A 26,621-nucleotide genomic window follows, 5' to 3' on the forward strand; every position below is an offset into this window, starting at 1 on the left:
CACCCCCAAAATTTTCCACACATAAAAGGTTAGACTTTTATTGCTTTTCCTCTTATTTTCTTTTCTTTTTCCTTATTTTCTTTTTCTTTTCTTTTTCCCTTTTCCTTTTTTTTTTTTTCTTTCTTTTCTTTTTCCCCTTATTCCTCCTTACGTGAGACTCTTCTCACGTCAGTATTGCTGCTGCTATCATTCACCACCAGTGTTGCCGGTCGCCGAAAAGTTGACCACCTGATCTCGGCGTCGCTGCCACCCTGCCGGTAGCCGCCCCTTTCCTCCTTCCTCTTTTGTCTTATTTTGCTTAATGTATATTTAATTATTTTGGATTTGATTTTAATTGTTTAAAATTAGTTTTATTAGTATAAAAATTATATTTTGGGTGTTAAAATTCATATTTTCAGATTATATAATGGTGTTTTAATGTTTCAGATTTTGTAATTATAAAACCTAGGGTTTTAATTTATTTAATTTTGGATTTTAGGGTTCTAATGATCAATAAATTTGGAGCTTTTGTGTACGTAGTGTTTTAATTGATGATTGAGTATAAAAGTGATATGTTGATGAAGTTTTGAAGGGTTTTTAATTAATCTAAAGAGCTGAAAATAGTTTCAAGTACTAATTTTGATGTTTTATAAAGAGGGTTTAATCACCCATTGAAAAGTGAGATTATTTAGGGGTTTTCAAATAATTTTCAGATTTTTAGTAAGCTTTAAACTTGTTGTAATTTCAAGTATAAGGGTGTATTTTAAGGTTTTTATGAAGGAAAATTAAAAAACTATATATAAGTTTTTGATTTTAATTAAAGGAAAGGTTTTTAAGTGTTATTTAATTGGATTTTTGAGGTTTTAAAGTAAGTTAGTATTGTTGTGAATTTGATTGCTCGGATATTGATTGAGATTTTGTTGTTTGGTTTAGGAGAAGACTTTTTAAAAGGTGTTTTTAGTTGGAAAAGCGGATAACCAGTTTGTTTATTTTTAATTAAGGTACGTACAAGTTACGAAACCTTTCTTTTAGGTGCATGTTTAAGGACGGATCGAGAACTTAGTATCATGTATAGGAATGACTGGGTTAAATTGTTTGGTTATACATTGTGAATTTCATATGATGTGCACTATTTTATATTGCAAGTATTACTTGTTCTCTAATTATGCAAGGTACGCTTAGAGGAAAAGGTATGTGATTGGTGTAATGATTAATTTATTATTCATTCAGTATTATTCAAACAAGATGAGTAGAGGAAGAATTTATGTCTTATATGACGAAGTTAAGTTTGTGGGATGCCTTATGCACTCAAGGTGTTTATGCACCGAGGTAGTTAAAGGATTAAATAATAAATGTTGTTTGTCACTAATAAATCAAGAATCTTGCTTGATTGAATTGTTATTGGAATGTTAGTATTGTTATGCATATGAGTCATCACCAAGTCCAAACCTGTAAATCACATAAAGTGCAAGATGGATGAGCAATAAAACTTTGGATTAGTGCACATCTGGAGTAATGACAATCAGGGGTTGGGGTACATGGGTTATTAGCCGTGCAATTTTCTCGAGGTCGTCTGATCTACGAGTCTCTTATTTCAAATACTTTTAAAAACTAGGAGTTAGATGAGATCTCATACTAACTACGGTCACGGAGTCGCGCCCGTGGTCGTTGGATGTTTATTGATGTTTCCGAAAGGAGGCATGGGGTTTTTCTTTTATTGATGTTCCAAATGGAGCATGGGTTGGACAACGTTGTCTATTGCGTAATCCAATGAATAAAAAATAATGATTTACCTATTATTAATTAATGGAGTCTTAGTAATATAAATAGTTGAGTCATGTGTCGAGTCTATAAACTAATTATGCATGATGATTGATTATTAGTAGCATGTTAGAGATTTCTTTTATGTTTTGCAGCTTGTATGTACTCATCTTTGCTAATTGCACGCTTTGTGTGTCTTTATTTGGTCATGGCCTTTGACTTTCAATGACCCTGTGACGATCCAATTTTTACACTTGTAATATTGGGGAGCAGATTAACCACAAGTTCTTACACATTCAGCATTCACATCATGGTTGTGGGATTTTGAGTGGAGTGTTGGTTACTTTTCACTACTTATTTTGCTACTTACCTTTTGAATTCATTAAACTCAATTTCATTTTATACTATTTTAACTAACTTGTGTTTCGAATAAGGGCCTTAATGGTTCAAAGTTGTAAAATTTAGTTTGATTTTGGTTATTGGTTTTGAAACTTATCTAAAATTGATTTAGTTTTTCCGTTGCTATTTTCTGATAAAGCCTTAACGTTTGAACACGTGGCGGTAGCACGCCAGTAATTCTCTTGAATTTTGTTCAGGGTACTCATAGGTTTAAAGAGAGAATTATTGGGGTGTTACAAAGTGGTATCTGGGAGCTGAGGTTCGATTTAATTACCACTAAAGTCAATTTAAAGTTTTAGGCGCCTAATGTTTTGAAATCTTACGGTTTTGGATTTAATTATTTGATTTAAAAATCAACTTCTATTTTTTTGAAAATTATTTTATTTAAAACAAATTAATTTGGAATTTTATTTAAATATTAGTTACGTATTTATACATATAAATTATTGTGTTACTTAATTATTTTTGAAGTAAAATTAATCATAATTCTTGAACCTTAGTATTATTTATTTTATTTTATCGGTGAGTTTTGGGTATTCTTAGGATGGACATATATGATTGATGATTTCTTTCTATGTGCATTGTATTTAATTCTTTTTGTGTTGTCTATTTTTGAATGAAGTGATTATGCAAGGGGTTTATATTATGTATGTGTTATTTAATTTAGCAAATTTGAGTGTTGATATCACCTAGTATCATGTTTAAGGATTAAAGAATGTAATATAGATTAGTTTATGATGAATTGTGCAATGTGATAGGTTTGTGTGATCATTATGTGAAGCTTATATTCATGTGACTATTAATATACATTTCTTGAATGATGTTATTTATTTAATGCTTGGCTTTTTAGGGAGGATATTTCTTTCTTTAATTTGACTAACCTCCAAACCTTACACCCAATGAGAGTTTATTTTTGAGAAACCCTGTGAAGTTATTTTTGATTATACTTGGAGAAGTAATGAAACATTTGGTTATGATGGACTATGGAGGTTGACAATCAAGGAGAGCTAGAGAGATTATTAAGTGCCTTGTTAATTGAACCGTCCATATTTGAGAAAATTGGAGAAACGCAAGTTGATGATAATTTATTGAAGAAATGTGAGATGGTAAGGAAGTGCCTAATGAGCTGTTTATTAATTGAGGTGAGTTACAGGGGCATAACTCTTTTCTTTAAAAGGGGTAGAATGCGATATAATTTCGCGCTTTTTAACTAATTCATGCTATTTATTGCTTAATTTTGCATGATTTTTCTCGTTATTGCTTAATAGTATTGTGTTTGCATGAAATTAAAGTATGTAAACTTTGACCAAGTACGAGTTTATAAAGTATAAAGTTCAGTTTGTTGAGTATACAGGTTGAGGATCAATCAATTTACAGCAATATAAAACACAAAATTTGAATAGTTTTGGAGAAATTATGGTTTTTGGGTTAAGTTTTGGGGACGAAACTTCTTTTAAGAGGGGTAGATTGTAATCTCCCGTATTTTGAAATATTTTATAAATGAAAATTTATTTTATTTATGATATTTATTTGTATTTTTCCGGAATTCAATTTCAAAAGTTTTAAATTATTAATTTGGGTCGAAAATTATTTTGATAAAAATTATTTTATGCACTTTCATTCTACAATTTATGTCCAAACAAATACAGCTTAGTCCATTGTTATTCACTTAATTAGCCCATTAACTTTTATGATGCCCAATATTCCTACTTACCCTATAACTCTCTCTCCTATAAATACCCCATACATCCCCAAAATTTCCCCCACACAAAAGGTTAATCTTTTATTTCTTTTCCTCTTATTTTCTTTTCTTTTTCCTTATTTTCTTTTTCTTTTCTTTTTCCCTTTTCCTTTTTTTTTTCTTTCTTTTCTTTTTCCGCTTATTCCTCCTTACATGAGACTCTTCTCACGTCAGTACTGCGGCTATCATTCACCACCAGATGTAGCTGGTCGCCGGAAAGACAACAACCTGATCTCAGCGCCGCTGCCACCCTGCCGGCAGCCGCCCCTTTCCTCCTTCCTCTTTTGTCTTATTTTTATTAATGTATATTATATTATTTTGGATTTGATTTTAATTGTTTGAAATTAGTTTTATTAGTATGAAAATTATATTTTGGGTGTTAAAATTCATATTTTCAGATTATATAATGGTGTTTTAATTTTTCAGATTTTGTTATTATAAAACCGAGGGTTTTAGTTTATTTAATTTGGGATTTAAGGGTTCTAATGATCAATAAATTTGGGGCTTTTGTGTACGTAGTGTTTTAATTGATGATTGAGTATAAAAGTGATATGTTGACGAAGTTTTGAAGGTTTTTTAATTAATCTAAAGTGCTGGAAATTGTTTCAAGTACTACTTTTGATGTTTTATAAAGAGGGTTTAATCACCCATTAAAAAGTGATATTATTTAGTAAGCTATAAACTTCATGTAATTTCAAGTATAAGGGTGTATTTTAAGGTTTTTATGAAGGAAAATTAAAGAACTATATATAAGTTTTTTATTTTAATTAAAGGAAAGGTTTTTAAGTGTTATTTAATTGGATTTTGAAGGTTTCAAAGTAAGTTAGTATTGCTGTAAATTTGATTGCTCGGATAATGATTGAGATTTTATTGTTCGGTTTAGGAGAAGACTTTATAAAAGGTGTTTTTAGTTGGAAAAGCGGTTGACCAATTTGTTTACTATTCAAGGTACGTACAAGTTACGAAACCTTTCTTTTAGGTGCATGTTTAAGGACGGATCGAGAACTTAGTATCATGTATAGGGATGACTGGGTTAAATTTTTTGGTTATACATTGTGAATTTCATATGATGTGCACTATTTTATATTGCATGTATTATTTTTGCTCTAATTATGCAAGGTGCGCTTAGAGGCAAAGGTATGTGATTGGTGTAATGATTAATTTATTACTCATTCAGTATTATGCAAACAGGATGAGTAAAGGAAGAATTTAAGTCTTATATGACGAGGTTAAGTTTATGCGGTTCCTTATGCACTCAAGCTGTTTATACACCGAGGTAGTTAAAGGATTAAATAATAAATGTTGTTTTTCACTAATAAATTAAGAATTGAATTTGGAAAATTGCCTTGCTTGATTGAATTGTTATTGGAATGTTTGTATTGTTATGCATATGAGTAATCACCAAGTCCAAACCTGTAAATCACGCAAAGTGCAAGATGGATGAGCAATAAAACTCCGGATTAGTGCACATCTAGAGTAATGACAATCAGGGGTTGGGGTACACGGGGTATTAGCCGTGCACTTTTCTCGAGGTCGTCTGATCTACGAGTCTCTTATTTCAAATACTTTTCAAAACTAGGAGTTAGATGAGATCTATTACTAACTACGGTCACGGAGTCTCGCCCGTGGTCGTTGGATGTTTATTGATGTTTCCGAAAGGAGGCATGGGTGTAGACACCCATTTGTGTCTTCCCAAAACCAAACCCGGTGATGAGTACCTTTCTTTTCGAATCATAATCGAATGAAGTGAAAGTATGGAAAGTCTAGTGTTGCGGTTAGCTTTTGATTATTTTCTTTCTCTCTGTTTTTGAAAACCTATTTTAAGAAAACAGCCAATCCAGTTTGGTTTGGTCCATAGCGAGGGTCCAATAATAGTATAGTTGGAAGGGGCTTGAGGAGAGCTTTCCAACGATATATTATAAGCCCAATTCCGATGAATAATAAGGAAGTTATGACCAAATTACTAAATTGGGCCCGGTTTGATATATATGTGCGGCCCAATGATCTAGACGAGGGCCTAATATTGATTTATCATTCCTAATGCAATTAGAATTGATTTTAGTCTTATAGATTCTTCTAGAAGGTTCTTTTCATTTCTAATTTAATTAGCATTGATAAATTGACTTTAGTTGACTTTTTAGAGTTTTAATCAGAATAAAAGAATTTTTTTAAAAGAAAATACGATTTTATCAAAATTAAGAAAACGCGTGAAGCTGGTTTCTAGCGCCTGACGATAAGATTAGCGCCTGGCGCTAATGCTTGGCGCTGGCGCTAGCCTTAGTGCCTGGCGCTATTGTCTGGCGTCTGGCGCTAAGTTGTTTTACTCTCGTTGAAACTCTGATTTGTTTTTCTATCCGTCCGGCTAATTTTCTCTATAACCTTCGTTTTCAATCACCAACTCTCTAGTTTTCAAGAATCTCTTAATACCTTCTCTCTCTTTTTTCTAAACTAGCCTTTTACACAAAATTCCACATTCACAAGATCTAGAAACACCTAGCCAAATTCGAAGTTGCCTTCGCCCTAGACGTGAAATGTTTTAATTTCAGAGGGTTTGGCTTCAAATCTCTCTTTCAATTCTTTAATTTAATTCTTTTAATTTTATTATTTTCCTTGAAGTTACTAACGCGTGTATTTTGTTATTAGAAAGACGTACGAGACATCCAAGTAAGTATTTAATTGATTTAATTGATATTATGATATAGAAATCATGTCTAGGTTGTTATGATGATTCCTAGTGTCATGTTAGGGCGTTTTGATCTTCCCAGTATCATGTTTAGGGTAATAGCTGTAATTTTTAATATCAAATATGACAATTATGATTATTATGATGCTTCCTATTCTCTTCCTAATATTTTTGTTAGTATCATGTTAGGGTTAAAGCTTTTATCTTTATTGCTTAGTCATATGCTAGGGTTGTTATATATTAATCTTGTTAGTATCATGCATTGGATCTTGCTATTATTATGCTTTAACATGATTATTATTATTATTATTATTATTATTATTATTATTATTATTATTATTATTATTATTATTATTATTATTATTATTATTATTATTATTATTATTATTATTATTATTATTATTATTATTATTATTATTATTATTATTATTATTATTATTATTATTATTATTATTATTATTATTATTATTATTATTATTATTATTATTATTATTATTATTATTATTATTATTATTATTATTATTATTATTATTATTATTATTATTATTATTATTATTATTATTATTATTATTATTATTATTATTATTATTATTATTATTATTATTATTATTATTATTATTATTATTATTATTATTATTATTATTATTATTATTATTATTATTATTATTATTATTATTATTATTATTATTATTATTATTATTATTATTATTATTATTATTATTATTATTATTATTATTATTATTATTATTATTATTATTATTATTATTATTATTATTATTATTATTATTATTATTATTATTATTATTATTATTATTATTATTATTATTATTATTATTATTATTATTATTATTATTATTATTATTATTATTATTATTATTATTATTATTATTATTATTATTATTATTATTATTATTATTATTATTATTATTATTATTATTATTATTATTATTATTATTATTATTATTATTATTATTATTATTATTATTATTATTATTATTATTATTATTATTATTATTATTATTATTATTATTATTATTATTATTATTATTATTATTATTATTATTATGATCATGATTATTATTATAATTATTGTTATGATTATTATTATGTTGCTTGATACATTATTTATTTTTATTGTTTGATCACACCTTTTATGCATATTTAAAGGGAATTGGTACTTGTAATCACGTTTAATAAGATAATTAATAATCTTGTTTAGGGTTAATATGATTATAATTCAAGTGATCGCCAATAATATCTTTATTTGTGCATTAATATTCGACCAACATAGATTAAACAGGTTTAGGGTTAATCCTATTGATTGCATGTTAGTCAGAAAGCGCACATGAATACGTTCAGAATAAAGTAGAGGCCTATTATTAGGGCAGGTTCAATCTCTTTTAGGTTGGATTTGTACCTTCATCCCTGAACTACCACTCATGGTTCTAGACCTATTGGAGTTGACGATCTCCTGGATCGTTAAGGGGTGTAACCTTCACCTCGTGAACGGTTTACAAGTTCCTAAAACTTGTTGGTGACTCTTTTGCTATATCTTCTTTCCCTTTGGACGCCACCGTATTTTAGTGTATGATCACAGTGGGGTTCAAGCTAGGGATAATGCTTTAAATATTCTCTACAGTTTTTGGCGACTCCACTGGGGAGGATTTCTATTTTAATTCCTGAAATTTATTTCGGCAATGATTTAGAATGAGTGGATGAGACTCGAAAAGTTCTAAGTATTTCATGTGCGTAATTTTGATTAACATTATTGTCATATGCATAAAAAAAGATCCCATTGGAAAGACCATCCGTAATGAGTTAAAACATAGGATTTTTACACGTAGGAAATTTGAGGAATATCTTTCACAACTAGGATCAAAATAATGCTGCGCCAAACTAGAAAATTTTATCGAGCACATAAAGCTGCTGAGGCATGTAGGAACTAGCGCCAGAAAACAGACTCTAGCGCCGATGATTTGACTTTGGAGCCAGGCGCTAAAGACAAATTACGGCGCCGGCCTCTGTTCGCTGGCGCCAAGTTCTTCCAATACCGAGCCAGAAATATGCGTTCTAATTTTGACCAGTTTTTAGCACTGTTTGCTCGATCCTACTTCTTGATTGAGTTTTTCTCACTTTTCTGAAACCCATATGTGTTCTACATATGGACATAACCCTCTGGGAATTCATGCTCCATCTACCTAATTGAACGCTCTATGCAACAAAGGGTACATCCGAGAATGTTGAATTCGCCAAACCATGGAAGCGAGTTTTTTAATTCGCGGTGTCTCATCCACTCGCGCCAACCCTTCACGGTTAGGCTTCCGCGCGGTGCATCCGGAAAATTAACCATGGACCCTCTTTGACTAACCCATATCCCGAACTTTAGAGAACTAGAGCCATGGTTAGGTTGCAAACTCATTGCATCATATTGTGCCTACTTGACTTATTGTGCATTATTTGTTGTGCATACCCTATGTGTTTTTTCCTAACCGCTTGTTTGACTTGTGTTAAGAATAAATAAACTGATTAATGACTAAAAGAACTTTGCCTAATTAATTAATTATTTAATTTTGAGTAATCAAAGTATAATAATTTAATCAGAATTGACCTAGTACGACTTTAGGCATACCCCGTAGAGTAATAATACCGAAAGCAGTCCCAGATCAACATTCCAGCTATGGCGTCGAGATTTGGACTACAGCGCCACTTTGTGGAGTGCAACACCTGGCGATAGTCCTGTCGTCTAGTGCTACACTGCAAAGAGAGGCATCAGTCTTGTCGTTTTGACGACAGTTCGGTATATTTCTCGAGTCATCACTTTGTGTCTAATTGAACAGTTTTCTAATCAACTCGATTAATTTTTATTAATAATAATACCTTGTTAAGCCCTTAACTGAGTCTAGGCACTAAGTCCCATGGTCTTACACAAGAGTCAAAGCATGTCACTTGTACTCACCATATAAAGCACACACTAATATGTATGCACACTTTAACCATGTCTAAGAGAGTCTTGTATGCGCGTGTTTTCCGTCATTTTTTTTAGGAAGGTAAGTCGGATATTAATCCTCCAATTAAACCACTTGTTTGAACCCTATACTTGATTCCTAAAATTATACACCCTATTTTTGCTTATTTCTTTTTTTATAAACCCGTAAAGTCAAAGTCAATTTCAGTCAAGTCATTAAAACAAAAATGGTTTAATTTACAGCGCGTGGTCAAGAAAGGAAGGGCGTTTGATCAAAGACAACCTTTTCATTCAAGTTCAACTTTTCGACAAGCCAATCGCTCGAAAAAGGAAAGCTAAAAAGATAATGGAAACTCAAGAGGAAGTTAATGAACTCAGGAACCAATTGATTACTGTGACTGAGGCGTTGAAGGTTTTAACCCTCAAAATCGATGACCCTGTGAAGCAACAACAGATAGACCTCATGCAAGAAAGCTTGAGCAAGTTGTCTAGTGACTACAAGTTTCAAGGCATTAGTTCACAAGGGGTCTCGGTGGACAAGGACCTTCTTCCTCAGAAGTTCAATGCCAACGACATCCCGAAATTCAAAGCAACTAATAACCCTTATTTTCATCTGAGAGCTTTTGAAACAATAATGAGTATAAAGGGTATTGATAAGAAAGTGTTTCCCTCTTTGTTTTCTCTATCCCTTGAAACTGTTTGCCAACAGTGGTTCTTCTCCCTTGAGAAAGAAAGAACCTCTACTTGGGAGTCAATAGTGAACGCTTTCATTGATAGATACAAGTGCAACATTCAAGTTGAAACTGATTATAGGGAACTTGAAATACTCAAGCAGAAAAAGAATGAAGGTTTCACTTCTTTCTTTAACAAATGGAGAGAAACCTCTTCTAAGATGATTGAAGTACCAAGCGAGAAAGAATCTGTGAGGTTATTCATCAAGAACCTTCAAGAGAAGTACTCCAAACATCTCAAATACCAAAATAATCTCCATACCTTCAAGGCCGTCTATGACATTGGAATTAATATTTGATTTGTACCTTCATCCCCGAACTACCAGTCATGGTTCAAGACCTATTGGAGTTGACGATCTCCTAGATCGTTAAGGGGTGTAACCTTCACCTCGTGAACGCTTTACAAGTTCCTAAAACTTGTTGGCGACTCTTTTGCTTTATCTTCTTTCCCTTTGGACGCCACCGTACTTTAGTGTATGATCACAATGGGGTTCAAGCTAGGGATAATGCTTGAAATATTCCCTACAATGGGGTTTTTCTTTTATTGATGTTCCAAATGGAGCATGGGTTGGACTTTCAATAAACAGATGATTTCTAAAATCCATCTGAGCACGGCCATGCATTTTACAATCTCACACTTTGAGAGGCCTTGTAAACAACAAAGACGTCTTCCCTATTTTTAATAGGGGGACATTACCAGTCTTGTAATGTAGCTTCTCTTACTGAGGGGACCTAGATGCCCGAGTGTTTCCGTTATAATCCCCCATTACGACAGACGTTTGACAACATCAAAGAGGACTAGTACTTAAACAAGAAAGCTCATAATACTTATGGCCGAGGAAATAGGTTCCTATAACCATAATTTGAAGTATACTTATGACGATTTTTAATCTCTTAAAGTATTCTCATATTTCGATTTGTATATTTCTAAACCAATACCTGTGCAAATGATTTATGACGATCATGTCCATGTAGAACAAGAAACAGTACTATAAATCAAACTACACACTAATCTCAAATGGTCATTAATCGTCCATCGTTTATGACCTCGATTAGGGATAATTTTCAATCATAATATTCAATGTTCACTCAATAGGTGTTTCCATACCAAGACTGGTCTTGATACCCTATTTTGAATATTCTTAGAATCAAATGGACTCATTATTTAATCCTAAACCATAATTAAATAGCAGACGGAGTGATAAAATTCCATGAAATTTTAAATTACTCCAAAACCTATATGGTTCATCTGATAAATGGTTTTTCTGAATGTTTTAAGAGTAACACTCTTTATAAAACATTTATAAAAGTCACACCTATATCTAATATGCTTGATTTCTTTCATGCAATTGTGAATGTTGTTGTTCACTTATTGCACAGGTTTAGTTATAATTACTTTGCTAATCTTAGCATCTTCATTACTGATCACTTTCATAATAAGATGATAAAATTTTAGAATGCCATGGATTATATGTGATTCAGGATTTATTGTGCAAGTGATGGCTCCCACTCAATTTCATGATTGAGATCTTCAACTTGACAACTTACAATCATTAACGTTCAACAATGAACATTCCATAGAACATCTTGTTTATTATCGCCTTTAAGGCAATAATATTCTCAACATATATTTATAGACTTCATGATGATGCTTTTCTTGGGTTTCACTCCAAACGAAACAATGATTTGGGATACCATAATCACTTGTGATCATGGAAATTTACTTTAAATTCCCGCACATTACACATGGATGCACGTCCATGTTACCATTCTCAAGCCATGACTCATTGTTAGCTCGTGCTGATAAACGACTTCCTTGTTAAGGATCTAATCCTTATTAAGGTTTGTGCTTACAACATCAATTCTCAAATTGTATTTGTTTCCAGAAGTCAAGAACTCATCCTGTTACTTATCTAAGTACTTAGGATGTTCTTGGCCATAATCTAACGATCTAGTACAAATATTTAGGTTGATTGGTACTATATACATATTCACATGTTCTAAGAAAGTAAGTCGTGTGACAATTCCATATCGTAGCATACATGATGGATTTAATTGTAGAATGATTCTCAACCTTTTTCCACCCACGTTACGTTTTAGCTCATCCAGATTCACCGAGTCTTGCTAAACTGTTTGCTACTTCCTCCGTTCTATTAATATTGCAACAATGAACTATTTGCACTATTCATCACTCTTGTTTGACCATATAATATGAGTTATTCGTTAAGCAAAATATAGTCAAGTGGGATCTTGTTGGATTCGTCTCATAAAATACTTTCACAATATCAACTTTTTATAATTTTTACTCTTACATAATTATAGATATTTAGCATATAAAATGTGTTTTGGGATGCGTAATTTCCTCCTTGTTGCAATATTAACAGAACGGAGGAAGTATGTGATATGGTTGAAAGTCTCTACTAGAGTCTTTCTTGTTTGACTTAGTATTTAGCTTAGCTCACACTTAGTTCAAACATTTACTTAGTTTTATACATACGGGTCAAAAGTCTTTCAAAGTCCTTCAATTCATGTTAAACACGGTAAATTCCTTTACGCGTTCAAACATTTTATTAAGTCTATACAATAGATCTCAATACCCAATATGTACTAAGTATCGTCTTTTTCTTAGTCCATTGTCGAAAATACTTTCAAATATAAGCATTAAGCATTTGATAGTTAATTTTCAATAGAGTTCGTAAACTTCTTGTTGGATCCTACAAGATTGACTCTTGCTCCCACTACACTTCTTATTCATAAGAATTTCTATGTTTCTTCATAAGTCAATCCTTTTATTAACTTTGTGAGAAAACACATTCCAATTCCTTTATGCAAAGCTTTCTTCAATCCCATAATGGATTTCTTGAGTTTGCTTTCAAATCTAGTATTATTTAGATTTTCAAAACCCTTAGACTATTTCATAGTCACTTCCAAAAATCCTATTTTAGGAAGGTGGTTTTGGTATCAATTTTGCCATATTTCATGTGCGCAATTTTGCTAGATTAATCACGAAAAGACTTTAGCATTCCGATTAGTGAATAGGTTTTTATTAAAATCAACTGCGCGAACTTACTTATATCCTTTTCAACAATCTAGCTATGTATGCATATACATTTCCACATTTGTTAGTTTTCTCTTTGAAAACTTATTTGCAATCAATGGGTCTTTCACCCTTCATGCAAATTTATCAAGTTTTATACTTGATTTTTAAACATGGAGTCTATTTCGGATCTTATGGTCTCTAACCATTATTTGGAATTCGGATTTGTCATAGCTATCTTACAGGGCATTATTCCCTTACTATCTAATAGTAAAAATACAGTATGCTTGTAAGTCTTAGGTTTATATCTAACTTAATAGAAAATTTATAGGATTCAATCCAAGCCTTTGGTGAATTCTATACCTATACAGGGTTATTGCATCAAACCTTGAGTTTCAAGGTGCTTCAAAGCCCTTTGATTATCTTGATCTTACTCCAACTCCAACTTTTCAAAAGTTTTGTGAGTAATGAATTCTTCTTGTAAGGTACTTGGAAAGTCCTTTTTAGTATTCTTGATCAAGTATTCTTACGAAGCCCTTTTAAGGTCTTCCGAGATTCTCAGCTCTAGTTTGTTGCTAATCTCGATGGTCATCGAGTTCATTTTCCTCCCATTTGTCGTTTTGGAAATGTGTTACTTTCCAGAAAGACACCACTTAGAGAAACAAACATTATGTTCTCATTTAGGTTGTGGAGGTAATGCCCGTAGTCTCACTTGAACGCTTACAAAGAGACATGTATATTGTCTTTGGGAAAACGTTTGTTGTGAAACAAACAATTAGCTTCCATTTGAGCTATCTTAGCCTTTAATGAGCCATTAAGCTCCCACTCAATCACCTAGCTCTGTTAAGCCAGTGAGTTCCAACTGAGTCACTTAGCTCCCACTAATCCAGTGAACTCCCACTGTGGCTAAGAGTTTTAGACATATACTTGAAAAGACGTTTAGAAGTTTAATCTATCCAAAACTGAATATGGTGTCCTTTCTTAGCTCCGACATTTTATTTAGTGTAACATTAGTCCTTTGTGCAAATATTTAAGAATTTTATAGGAAGGGATGTGATCCATCATTGTTCGAGTCATTTTTAAATGGCATCGAGATCTCTGTGAGGACACACCATGTTCTTATGGAGTTATTTATGAAAATTTCAATTTTATAACTTTGTGATGGTCACGCTTGGCTCAAGCAAACATCGCTTAATCTAATCTAGACGTTTTGATATCTTGCCAAGTGGGTTATGTACTTCATTGAACTCTTGAACTATTCAAGGTCAAGTTTGTTCACATTTGATGAATATATCCATATTCTTTCAAATTCCTAGTGAAATAATGAAGTAATTGAATCCTCTTAAGTTTTTGGAGTCAATTGTCTATACCAAGAACAATAGCTCTTTACTTTATCAGTTTTTAACAAGTAAGACTTGCTTGTCTTAGAACGATTCCCAATCGATCAACTGCCAAGACCCTATATAGCCTTGAATATGTTCTTGTTAATGTGACATTGCCAAAGATGTTTGAAACAAAAATCATTCCTATGATTTGAAATTTTGTGAGTTTTCATGTTAAGGAAATGTTTGTTTATAATCAAGCATTCTGGACTCATGGTTTAGATAACCATGCCATTCAAATAAATTTATAACTATTGCTCTTTCCTTTGAATGTTAGTTTTTTTGTATATTAACGGATTGTTTGGTGATTATGGAACACAATAACCATTTATTTGTTCCATCCAAGGTATTTAAAAAAAGCATACGACCTTACAACTGATGTAGCACCACTTGCTTTATTCTAAGCTTGTAAGTCAATAACTTAGCTTATCTTCAATAGTTTAAGGTCACTTTCAAAGTGGAACACTCAAGCAGTATATGATTCTTGTGAAGATAAGAATTTGCTAAGTTAATTAGAATAACATTAACTCTTTAGCAGAAATGGAATCTTATTCCTTTTCTTTGCTCCTTGATTCCTATAATTCTTTCCATACTTTGTCTCATAATCTTACAAAATCTTTTTTTTGAGGATCTTTGACTTTTATACTTTGTTAGCTATAATTAAGCATCTAATGCGCCGTATAACAAAGTTCCATCGTTTCCTTCAATTCGTACTACATCAATGAGTTGTATAAAGCGAAAAGATATGTTGGTTGTCAAGCATTGACAATTTTGAGTTTCCAACTCAATACTTCATGTTTATCAAAACTACCTAGTATTTTGAATACATGATGTCCAACAGTCATTTCGGACTTGTAAAAGTCATTTATGAGAATTGTATTTTTAGAATTGCCTTTCCTTTCTTTGAGAACCATTCCCAAAGATTTCTTTTACCAATCATGGAAAACAATATAGTTTTGAAAGGAATGGTGTCCTTCGAACAAGTGTATTATTATTCTGATAGTGGGTTCAGAATTATTAGAAAGCTAATATATTCAGTAAGGTTAAGTGATCGGAATGCCTAGGTTGAGGCCGCTTCAAATCAGTAATATTAATGTATAATTAATATTATAGCTTAATCTTGATTGAACCCTTTGGGTCACACTCAAGCAATGAACGAACTGACTCGACGAATTAATTCGGAAGAAATTAATGAGTCGCCCGAGTATAAAATATTTAGACGTCGAAAATTCAAGCTTAGAGCGTCAAAACTGAGCGTCTGAAGTCGAGTAAAAAATAGTAAATGGCGAGACGCACAAAAAATAATAAATCGAAAATATTTCCCAAAATACCCCTAGCATCGGAATGCCCCAAGCCTCCGAGTGCTAGGGGCATAATGCGCAAGCATGGTGGCTAGCATGGCTGGTGCGTGCTAGCACACCATTACTAGCAGCCGCGGTAGCCAAGGGCAGCAAGCTGCTAGCAGCCCGCACTTGGAATGCGCGGCATGCTAGCAGCAGCCCGCACTTGGAGTGCGTGGCTTGTTAGCCGCAAGCAGCAGCCTGCATCTCCAAGTGCGGGGCTGGGCCGTGGCTGTGCATGGCGCGGGCTAGCTAGGGCCGTGGATATGGGTAAGCATGTGAGGGGTGAGGGACATGTGGCACAACGAGAGAAAGGAGTAGGGAGCAAGTTTGGTCCCCCCCTCTCCAAGTAGTCCTCACTTCCCTTTACATATATTAATGACACTTGTAGATTTATTATTAGTTTGCTTATTTATTTTATTTTAACTTTAAAATAAATTGTGGAATTTCATACTTCCACATTGATGGGATAGAAATTCCCACTCTCACCATTCCCTTTAAATACCCAACTTAGGTTTTTGGGAATGGTACTTGAGTAGGAGTTGAATAGAGCACTGCATTTGCAAAAACTCTTAAACTCATATAATACTTGGGTTTTGGTCGGACCTCGCTAACCTTGAGATAACAAACCTAAAAGTCGGTAGTCGTTTTTGTGGGTGGATCTTCGTCGGAGGCTCTCGTGTTTTCGGGGCTATGCTTTCAAGTAAGAGCCCATTCGGTCGGGCAAAGCACGCTCCAAAAGGTAATCGTTTTATCTTAATCTTGTGTTTAATTTAATTATGTTTATGGTTTTATTTATTGCGAGTGCGATTTTTTTTTCGGGTTTGTTTTCGCGGTGAGTCAGACTCACCAAACCCTAACAAGTTTGATTTGAAATTCTACAAATATAAGTGCAAAGTATAACCATTTATCAAGTAAATAACATAATAAGTTTGAAAAAAGTATTCATGCAAATTTTCAATCTTATTAAACGTCTTATCCACGCATTAAATTTGTCCCCATTCGGAGGGAATAAGTCGATTCCAAGATCCAAAGAAACAAAGAGTGGTTAAGTATTCTTTGACTTATCTTAACACTCAATCTCCTAAGGTAAGAAACTCTTTGCTAATGGCTCCAAGCCACTCTTGGTTAAATAAATCGTCGCATCTAATGCTCTCTCAACAATTTATTCACTTTGCCACGACATGTTAGGACTCTATCACTCATATCGTTAAGTTTAACCAAAACCAACTTGCATACCCGGTATGCCTTATGAGTCTAGGGAGTAATGGTGATACCTTGCCTTGGCGTAGCCCATCACTACTCACAATAGGTCGATAAGGGTTGTTTTGGAATGACAATTTCACTCAATATTTTAGGGACCTAGGGTTTCTATGTTGGTTGAGTTAAGTAAACTTAATTAATCATCAAAACATTTGAAATCCTAAACATGCATCTAAAATATAATTCATATACTACCTCCGTTACAGGTTATGTGCAACGATTAGACATTTTCCCTCTCTGCTTTATGTCAAATCGTTGCACATAACCTGTAACGGAGGTAGTATAAATCATCATGAATATATATAAAAAAACATAAATAAAGATACATTTGGCAACTAGCATGATCCCTTGAATCTTCAAGTCTTCAAGGGACGGATTTTGCAACTTCATGGCTTCGTCTTTCAAGACATGACCATAATTATGCAATCAATAGTATATGTGATTAGGTCTAATCTAAATATTAAGGTACAAAAATACTCATCGGTTCACAGACCGTATTTAGATTTACAAAAATACATCATGGATCGCAGTCCGTATTTTTGTCCTAATCAGGCCCCACTAGTTTTCATTTATAAAACCTGTGAGAGAATATACATTTCATTCATCCTTTCACTATTTATGAATGACCCATGCACTTTACTACGATAAAACAAGTAACAATGCATAAAACGCGCGTAAACTAGTAACTAATTTAGGTCGTTAATCCAATTAACATGCCTAATTAAAACTAGTCAAAGTTGTTTAATTAATTATGTAAGTTAAGGAAATTAATTATTGAAGCTCCTACTAAATACCGCATCCATCTTTATTAATCCAATTAATTAAGTCGGTAAACCCAATTATTTGCAAAAAATTTAATTTTTGCAAATGTCGCTAAAAAAACCGAGGCCTAGCCTCTAAAAAATTATTAAAATAATTAAAACCAAATTAAATTAATAAAATAATTAAAACGACAAAATTAAGCAAAAATATGTAGTCCAAATGCCTAGCACAAAGACATGGAGTGCTCACTACTCGCATAACCAATTGATGCTCAATGAACGTGGGAGTGGTCCGATGTCGCAAAGCGTTACGCTGTCCACATCAGCGAACTTTCACACACCAAGTCGTGGCCCTTGATGGTCATGTTGTACGAACTCATTGCACCCCATTACTTCGCAAGCAACGCCTACGCATATTACCTATATTATGTACCAAGCAATGCACACCAAAGTAGCTCAAAGCATGCCCTGGCCCATGGCTAGCCACTGCCAGCCACTAGGCTGGATGCATGGTGCGCGCGCACAACAACTAGCTACAGCTGAACATGCCGCAACCTTGGCTGCCATGGTGTGCCATGGTTCCGCACAAGCAGCATCCACGACCCTTCACAACCGCACCAAGCCTCGACCAACTCTCTTGGCAGCCACATATGGGCTGCTATGTGAGGCACTTACCTCGGCTTGCGTGCCTTAGCTTCAGGTTTCCAATTCGATTTTTGCACGACTTTGAAATTAATTCTTAATTAATTTTAGAAATAATTTAAGGAGCAAAAAATGAAAAATTAAATGAGTTCAACTTTAATTAAAATTTCACAAAAAGTGCACATAACCAAAATTATTTCCAAGATCCATTCTTTAATAAAATTGGTTTAACTTGGTGCAATAAAATAATAAGGGCAATCACTCACTATTAATTTCATTAATTTAAATTAATCAGGAGATTTTGACAAAATAAAAGGGATTTAGAAACATGAACACAAGTTCAATAAAAATTCCAACTTTAATACTTTTGAATCCTTGAAAAAATTATATCTTCCATTGCTAAGATATATAAAATTTATGTCATAAGTTTCAAACTTTATGATTCCAATCAACTTAATACATGATTAAATCAAAAGTGAACCAAAAATTCATGGAATTTAGTAACTCAAAGTTTCAATCACTTAAAAGAAATAAAGATTGAATCGTTCGTACTTGGAAGCAACAAAGAACAAACATTTTCACATTTAATGCAATTAATTTGCAATTATGTGAAAAATAAAACCAAACTTTCAAACACAAATTACTACTTAGTAATCATACCTAAATATGTTTGAAATTGCATATAAAATAAGGATTGAACCAATTACATAACCACCATAAATATGCAATGAATTTTCAAGGTTAGAAAGACTTAATATTTTTCGATAAAACAAAAAATCCCTCGTAAAGTGCATTTCTGGTCTTTTTTTTGGCTAAAAACACAGTCCTAAAAGGGTAAAACCATTTCCAGAAAGCCTTTTCCACCAAAAATTTACTTTTTTTAGGCGAATATCTAGGTTCGTGAGCTGAAGTCACCTCTAATACGGGATTAAAATTAATAAACCGAGCTACTAATATAATTAGCAACTTAAAACCAGAAAAATTAAGCCATAAAAACACCTTGAAAAATATGATTATAAAAATAAATGAGCAAGGCTCCGATACCGCTGTTGGGTTTTGGTAAGTCCGACCCATCACGGAAGGAAACCTGGCCCCAAAACCAAACTCACAATAATTTTAACCATAAACACAAGACTAAGTAAATAATTATTACCTTTGTAGTGTGCTTCTCTCTCTAAAACGAGCTCTTACTTGAAAGCCTTTAAGTCCCGCTCATACGGGGACCTCCTTCAAGGTTCACCCGCAACGCGAGCACCAAACCAGTCTAATGCCTTGGAGTTAGCAAGCCCCGACCTAAAAACCCAAGTAATTAGTGTTAAAAGGTTTTCACAATGTGATGCCTTTTTCAACACTTACTCAAGTGAAGAATTCCTAACTCCTTAGGTTGGTATTTATTGGTAAAGGCTCCCAAAATTCCCATCATCTTTCCATGTGGGAGATTTTGATTTTATTCATTTTATTTTAAATCTAAAATAAAATAAATAAGCAAGCGACTAATAAATCAACAAGTGTTGAGCTTACATGAGAGGTTAGGTGAGGACCATTTGGAGGGGGGGGGGATGACCAAACTTGCTCCCCGCTCCTCTCCCAAAAACCGCCACCTCACACCTCTCTCTCTCTTGCTAGCCGCCATATGGCAGTCCCATTTGGGCACCAAAGCACCCCAAGTGGGCTGCCATGCTGCCCCATTTGCTCGTGGCTATCTACGGTTAGCAAGCTTAGCACGAGCGTGCGAGCTGCTGCAGCCGTGGGCTGCTGCTAGCTCCCTCGGCTAGCATGCCTCACACCAAATGTGCGGGCTACTGCCGAGGGCTGCTGCTGGCCTTGTGCGCACATGGTCACGACAGCCATGATAGCTCAGGTGTTCTAACACGCACCAGCCAGCCATAGGCTCGGCTTGGTGCGCTTACTAGCTACCATGCCCTAAGCACTCGGATTTCTTGGGCTTTTCGATGCTAGAGGTATTTTTGGGATTATATTGATTTATTAGTTTTTCTCGTCTCCTCATTTATTATTTTTGACTCGACTTCTGACGCTCGGTTCGACGCTCTAAGCTTAAATTTCTAACGTCTAAATATTAATTTCTCGGGCGACTTATTAATTCCTTCCAAATTAATTCGTCGGTTCTGTTTGCTAGTTAATTGGGTGTGACTTGAAGGGTTCAGTCAAGAGTAAGCAGTAATATTAATTATTCATTAATATTACTAATCAAAAGCGGCCTCCACCCAGACGTTCCGATCACTTGACCTCACTGAATATTAGCTTTATAATAATTCCGAACCCTCTATCGGAATAATACACTTGTTTGAAAGACACCATTCCTTTCAGGCTGTGTACACCAGGTATAGGCACCATAACCCACACTCAATAGCAGCACAGACCAAGGCAGGACAAGAGGGTCAGACCTCCATCCAAGGAGAAAACAGGACACTAAATAGCAGCATAGACCGAGGAGTAAGAGAGGGAAATAAGTCAACAACATCCAAGGGCGGTCATCAAACATCCAAGGCAAAGCAGCAACAAAGGAACATGGGGAAGCATTCCTTACTAGTTGACAAACTTAATTAAGAAGGAAAAGAAAGAGGGCAATAAACTTTAGCTTTGTTCATTTATGGTTTTTCCATATTAGTAATTGTAGATACCTAAAAATGTCTCCCCAAAACCAAACTAAATGATGAACAACCTTTCACCGCCATTATTGGTCGGGTTTAGTATTTAATCTTTGAAGTGCATAAATCCATATTCAAATCCATATTTTCATTTCATAAAACAACCCAATTCCTAGCCCATTTCCCCAAACTATAACTTATTTTCCTCTTTTCGTGCCTTTAAACCCAAAATAATTCATTTCGTGTCCTTTAAAATCATTCATTTTGTGTCCTTTTTATAAAACGTTTAATACAGTTTATTTTGGTCCATAATCTGGGTCCAATGATTAAATAGTTGGATGGGGCTATAAAAGAGCTTTCCAACGATATATTATAAGCCCAAATCCAAGTTATAACGAATAAGTTATGGCCAAAATATTAAACTGAGCCCAAACCGAACCTAAACCCACCTTGCCTACGACCCAATGATCATGTGGAGGGTCCAAATTATTTAATCCAATTCCTAAACCAATTAGGATTAATTAGAAGCTTCTATAAGTTTCTAAAAGATCCTAATTATCCTTTTTGAAAAGATAAGATTAAAGAATTTGAAATTGAATAAAACTTTTCTTTTTGAAAATCCTAATTTTATCCGAATTGAAAGACGTTCAAAGATAGACATATATTATTTTCGTGCCTCTAATTTTTTATCCAAGTTTTATATGTTTGGATAGCCCTTGAAATTATCTTTCCAATGATATATTATAATATCAATTCCGAGCATTAACGGAAAAGATGTGAATAAAATGTCAAACTCTATCCAAAACTGACACTGTCTCACTATTTCGTCCATATATTTTATTCTACAAAATATTTTAATCTGATTCTAATTGGGTTAAAAAGTAGACTTCATAATCTTTCCAACGATATCTTATTCATCTTATTCCGATTTCTGGATCAAAATATATGATAAAAACAAAAACCGCAGTCTATCGAGTTTTATTCCGATTTAATTCGGATCTTATCTTTTTTTTTTTTGACCTCTCTTATTTCTCTATAAATAGAGGTCATATCACCCCTTTTACAATCATCAACAAGCTTGATCACAAAATAATTCTCTTCTCCCTTTTTCGCCTAAATACTAGCCTCCCTATTCTCTCAAAATACTTCCCCTAAGCACTCCAAGGAGTTCATACTTAACCCAAAGTTCTATACTTAAACCAAGGCGTGAAAGGTATAAATAATTAACTGAGGGTTTGGACCAAATTAAATCTATATTTATTTAATTTAATTTTAATTTGCTTTATATTTTTATTGAAGTTACTAACAGTTTATTCATGATGTAGCAATTTAAAGGAACGCGCGGAATGTGAGTAATTAATTAATTTAATTACTCTTATTTTATTTTAATATTGCTAGCATCATGATTAGGTTATTTTATATTTTATTTGACTAATGATATTATGGTTAAATTGCTTCCAATATTAATGTTTATTCTATTATTTTTATTGATCACCATATTGCATGTTTAAAGGGAATATGTAATTGAAAATCACGCCTAATAAGATAATTTGGACAATCGGTTTAGGTTCCTTTTTAATCTTGTTATTAAATTCAAGTGATCACAAATATTTTAGAATTATATGTTGCATTAATATTCAACCAATTTAGCTTAATAATAGTTTGGAGCAAATTGAATCTTTGTTTGCATGCCTTTGAGATTGCAGGAATCACTTTTCCCTATAAGAATCGAGTAGAGGCCAATACGGGCAAATGTGACTCCATGACTCACTTCGTACCATCATCCCCGATCCTCCTTTCGTGGTTCCGAACCATATGGAGTTAGTAATATTATGGATTATGAATGGGGTCTAACCTTCACAGGTCAATCGTTGTTGCCTATCGTTGTCCCTTATTCGTGATTGCCTTTTATGATCCGTGAACGGTTTACAAGTTCCTTAAAAACTTTTTGGCGGCTCCCTACTTTCCTTGTCCCTAATCTTATACGTCAATTCCCACTTCCTATGATTTCCAAGTATATTCACACATGCTTTAACGTAGGCGCACTTCGAACGACGCCTACAGTAATGTATCACATGTAATCTCCCTATGGTCTACTAAGACCACTAGTAATTCTTAGTATAAGTATTGTAATTGGTAGTAGAAGCAAGTATCCAAAAATTAGCAAAGAAACGATTGATAGTTGCAACCTCATGTTGCTAGAGAGATTGACAGCCTAAAGTTGTTGTTGTAATCCCTGTTTCATGAATTCATCAATCAAATAGCCAACCTTTCCTTAATTATTGTCTTTAAATTTACAGTAGAATTAGTAGTCTATTACATATTGCTGCCTGGAACCCTTGTTTAATGAAATCAAGCAAGTTTTCTGCCATATCCTTGTGTGTGTCTATTATGTGATTGATCAAGGTAGAAAGCCAGTCCATTTCAACTAAAAAGCAGTAGCAAACAGCAAAAGCATAAACCATGTACAGATTTTAAAGCAATAAAGAAACAATGGGCATAAGAAAAATAAATCAACAGCAACAACATTTCAACCAGGTCAACAACAAAACAAAGGCTAGACAGAAGAACTTGATAATAATATATGTTACCTGATTAATTGCAGCCCCAGATATAGAAGGTTTCCCATTTTAGTCTACGAGAAGATGTGGCGCACTAGATGCATCCTTTGGAGCCGATGGACTCGCAAAATCAAGAATGACAAGATTGATCCCGAGGTTAGCATCCCAAAGTTGAGTCAAAATAGCAGTTGTTACGCTTGGTGCAAGTTGTTGTACTAATTGAGCTTGCATATTTTCTAAGAATTTCGTTGGGAATAAGAAATCAGACTTTTTTTTCTTTTTTCTTCAAATCTGACTTTTTCACACCTTTTCCTCGTAGGCGTACACGACTTTTGCACTTAGGTTCTGGAATCACTTCGGAGTAACTTAGAGTTACTACCATCTTCATGTTAGGAAGACTCCAAAGCATCCATTTTAGCCTATAATAGGAAAATAAAGCCACCTGCTTATTATTTATCAAAACTAAACAAATATAACATAGATCTAACATGCATGTTAACTCACAATATTCTCTGCTATTTTTTCAGGGTTTGTAAGGTATATCCTTCCCACTGTTCTCTTTCTTGACACCTTATAGACCCTTGCTTGTGAAGGTTCTTGCTTATCAGGATCTTCTTGTTGCCGTGAAACAATATACATAAAATTGAAGTGATTACAAATAATTAAAGGGCAGGGATGAAAGCCTCATGCAGTACATGTAATGATTTGTAAAATAATGATTATAAAGATAATAAATGTGTCTAGAATTGAGATGAATTATTTTACCAACTCATGGCATAAAATTGCATAAGAGTTACGGCCCATAGTGTGCATGTCATCTAAAATTAGGCAATTGTCTTTGTTGATCTTATTGATTTCCTATGTGATAACACAATCAAGATTTAAAATTTTGAACCACGTAAATAAATCATAAAAAAAGTAAACTGAAATAGGATATTTAGGTCATGAAACTATGTTAATATCGCACAAAACAGTTCAAAACCATATACACAATACCTCGGCCTCTTTAGAATGCTAATATTTCCAAAGCTCTCTCAATTGAGGTATTGTGTTTGGCTTATGAAACCATCTTAAAGCATCAGTGGGATATGCATAGAAGTAGTTCTTCTTAGTCAAACATTTATGAGCTTTCTAGCTTCTATTGATAGCCTGCATTACCCATTCTCTTCAGTTTCAGGATCCATATACTTTTCCTAAACAAATTTTTAATATATAATTAATTATGGTTTAGTAACAAAATATGAAGCAATTTTTTAAAATGAAATCCAACAAACTGGAGCTAAGGAATTATATTACTACATACTTGGACATACTCCCACATTTTTTCAAGTGTGGGTAGACATGGAAACTTAATATAATTTAGTGGTGCAAGTTTAGAATCCCTAGCCACAGTACCCAAGAATTCCTTGAACTCCTGAAAATTTTCCCGTGTGGGTCCAATTGGTTGGTGCAGTGAGTATAAAACAATAACTTCACGCTCGTCTCTTGTTCTTACATGAACCTTGGGTAGCATTGTTTGACCTCGATGCGTTTTGCTTTTAGGAGGTTTTTCAGATTCTATTTCTATGTATAAATTAGTAAGAAACATGTTACAAGATAGAGGTTGCAAATACATTAACTTAATACTATAATAACGAGAATGCAAACTGAATCAGGAAGTTTTTGAACAAAATTTGTGTGGCGAGACATGAAAAGAGTTAGTATTTGCATGGACAGACATGAAAAGTGTTATTTCAAGTATAACTAGCAGGTTTTAAGTCCACAGTCCCACCAAAAAACAATGGTAAGCTTTCTAGATTTATAACTTTATTAGCATTTAAATAAATGAATATTATTTTGACTATAGATCCTACGACAATAGCTTACGACATAGAAGCAGATATAAGCTAGAATGTATACATGTAAAAATGATAAACAGTGTGGCTAATACATATATGGTCTATCACATAAAACCTCTTGCAAGAAATAAAAAAAGAGAAACAAATCGTACAGTATCTCCTTCTTCTATAGCACGCATCTGAAATGTGACAGAAGAAAGATACAAAAAAAAAGACCTGCAAAGTTTCTAAGACTAGATTACTCATGAAATCCGAACAAATACGTTCCAATAATGAAGACAAGCAAAGCTGTTTCAACTAACATTAATAAAAAAATCATAGAGAAAATAAGCAAGCAATCAAGCACTTGAACTAAACCCAGAAATCAATCTTCTCAATTTTAGGATATGCTTAAAAATTGCAGTTTGTAATAACCCACATTTGTAGCAACGTTTTTCCCTTTTCTCTGCAATGAACCCATAACCTCCACCTACCATTTTAACTTATAGCTGAAGACATAAGAAACAACAGAAGCAGACCAACAACAATAACATATCGAGGCTACTACAAGGTCAGGCAGATAACCGTTAAAGTGCAGCAGCGAAGCACAAGGCTATTGTTTAGTACTAATAGCAATTAAGGCTATGTTGGCCAACCCTTATAAGGAAGTAGTAGTATAAATAGAAGTAGCCTATGGTAGAGAAGTTTGTTCGGAAAATTACTTGTATTTCGACATTTGTAAGTTATGGCCTAAAGCCATTTACACATTTCAAAGCTTTAAGCTAATACAATCGACAATCTTCCTTCTAATCTAACTTAATACTTGACTGAAACACGCTACACCGTTGTATTCTCCCGTGAATATTCTTGATCAAATCGAAAGCTCAATGCTTAAAAACTAGAATGAAGAACAGCAACATGTTAGTTTTATATTTAGTTCTATTTACTAA

The sequence above is a fragment of the Chenopodium album genome, chromosome 1, assembly GCF_948465745.1.
Source record: "Chenopodium album chromosome 1, dcCheAlbu1.1, whole genome shotgun sequence".
Lineage (NCBI taxonomy): Eukaryota > Viridiplantae > Streptophyta > Magnoliopsida > Caryophyllales > Amaranthaceae > Chenopodium > Chenopodium album.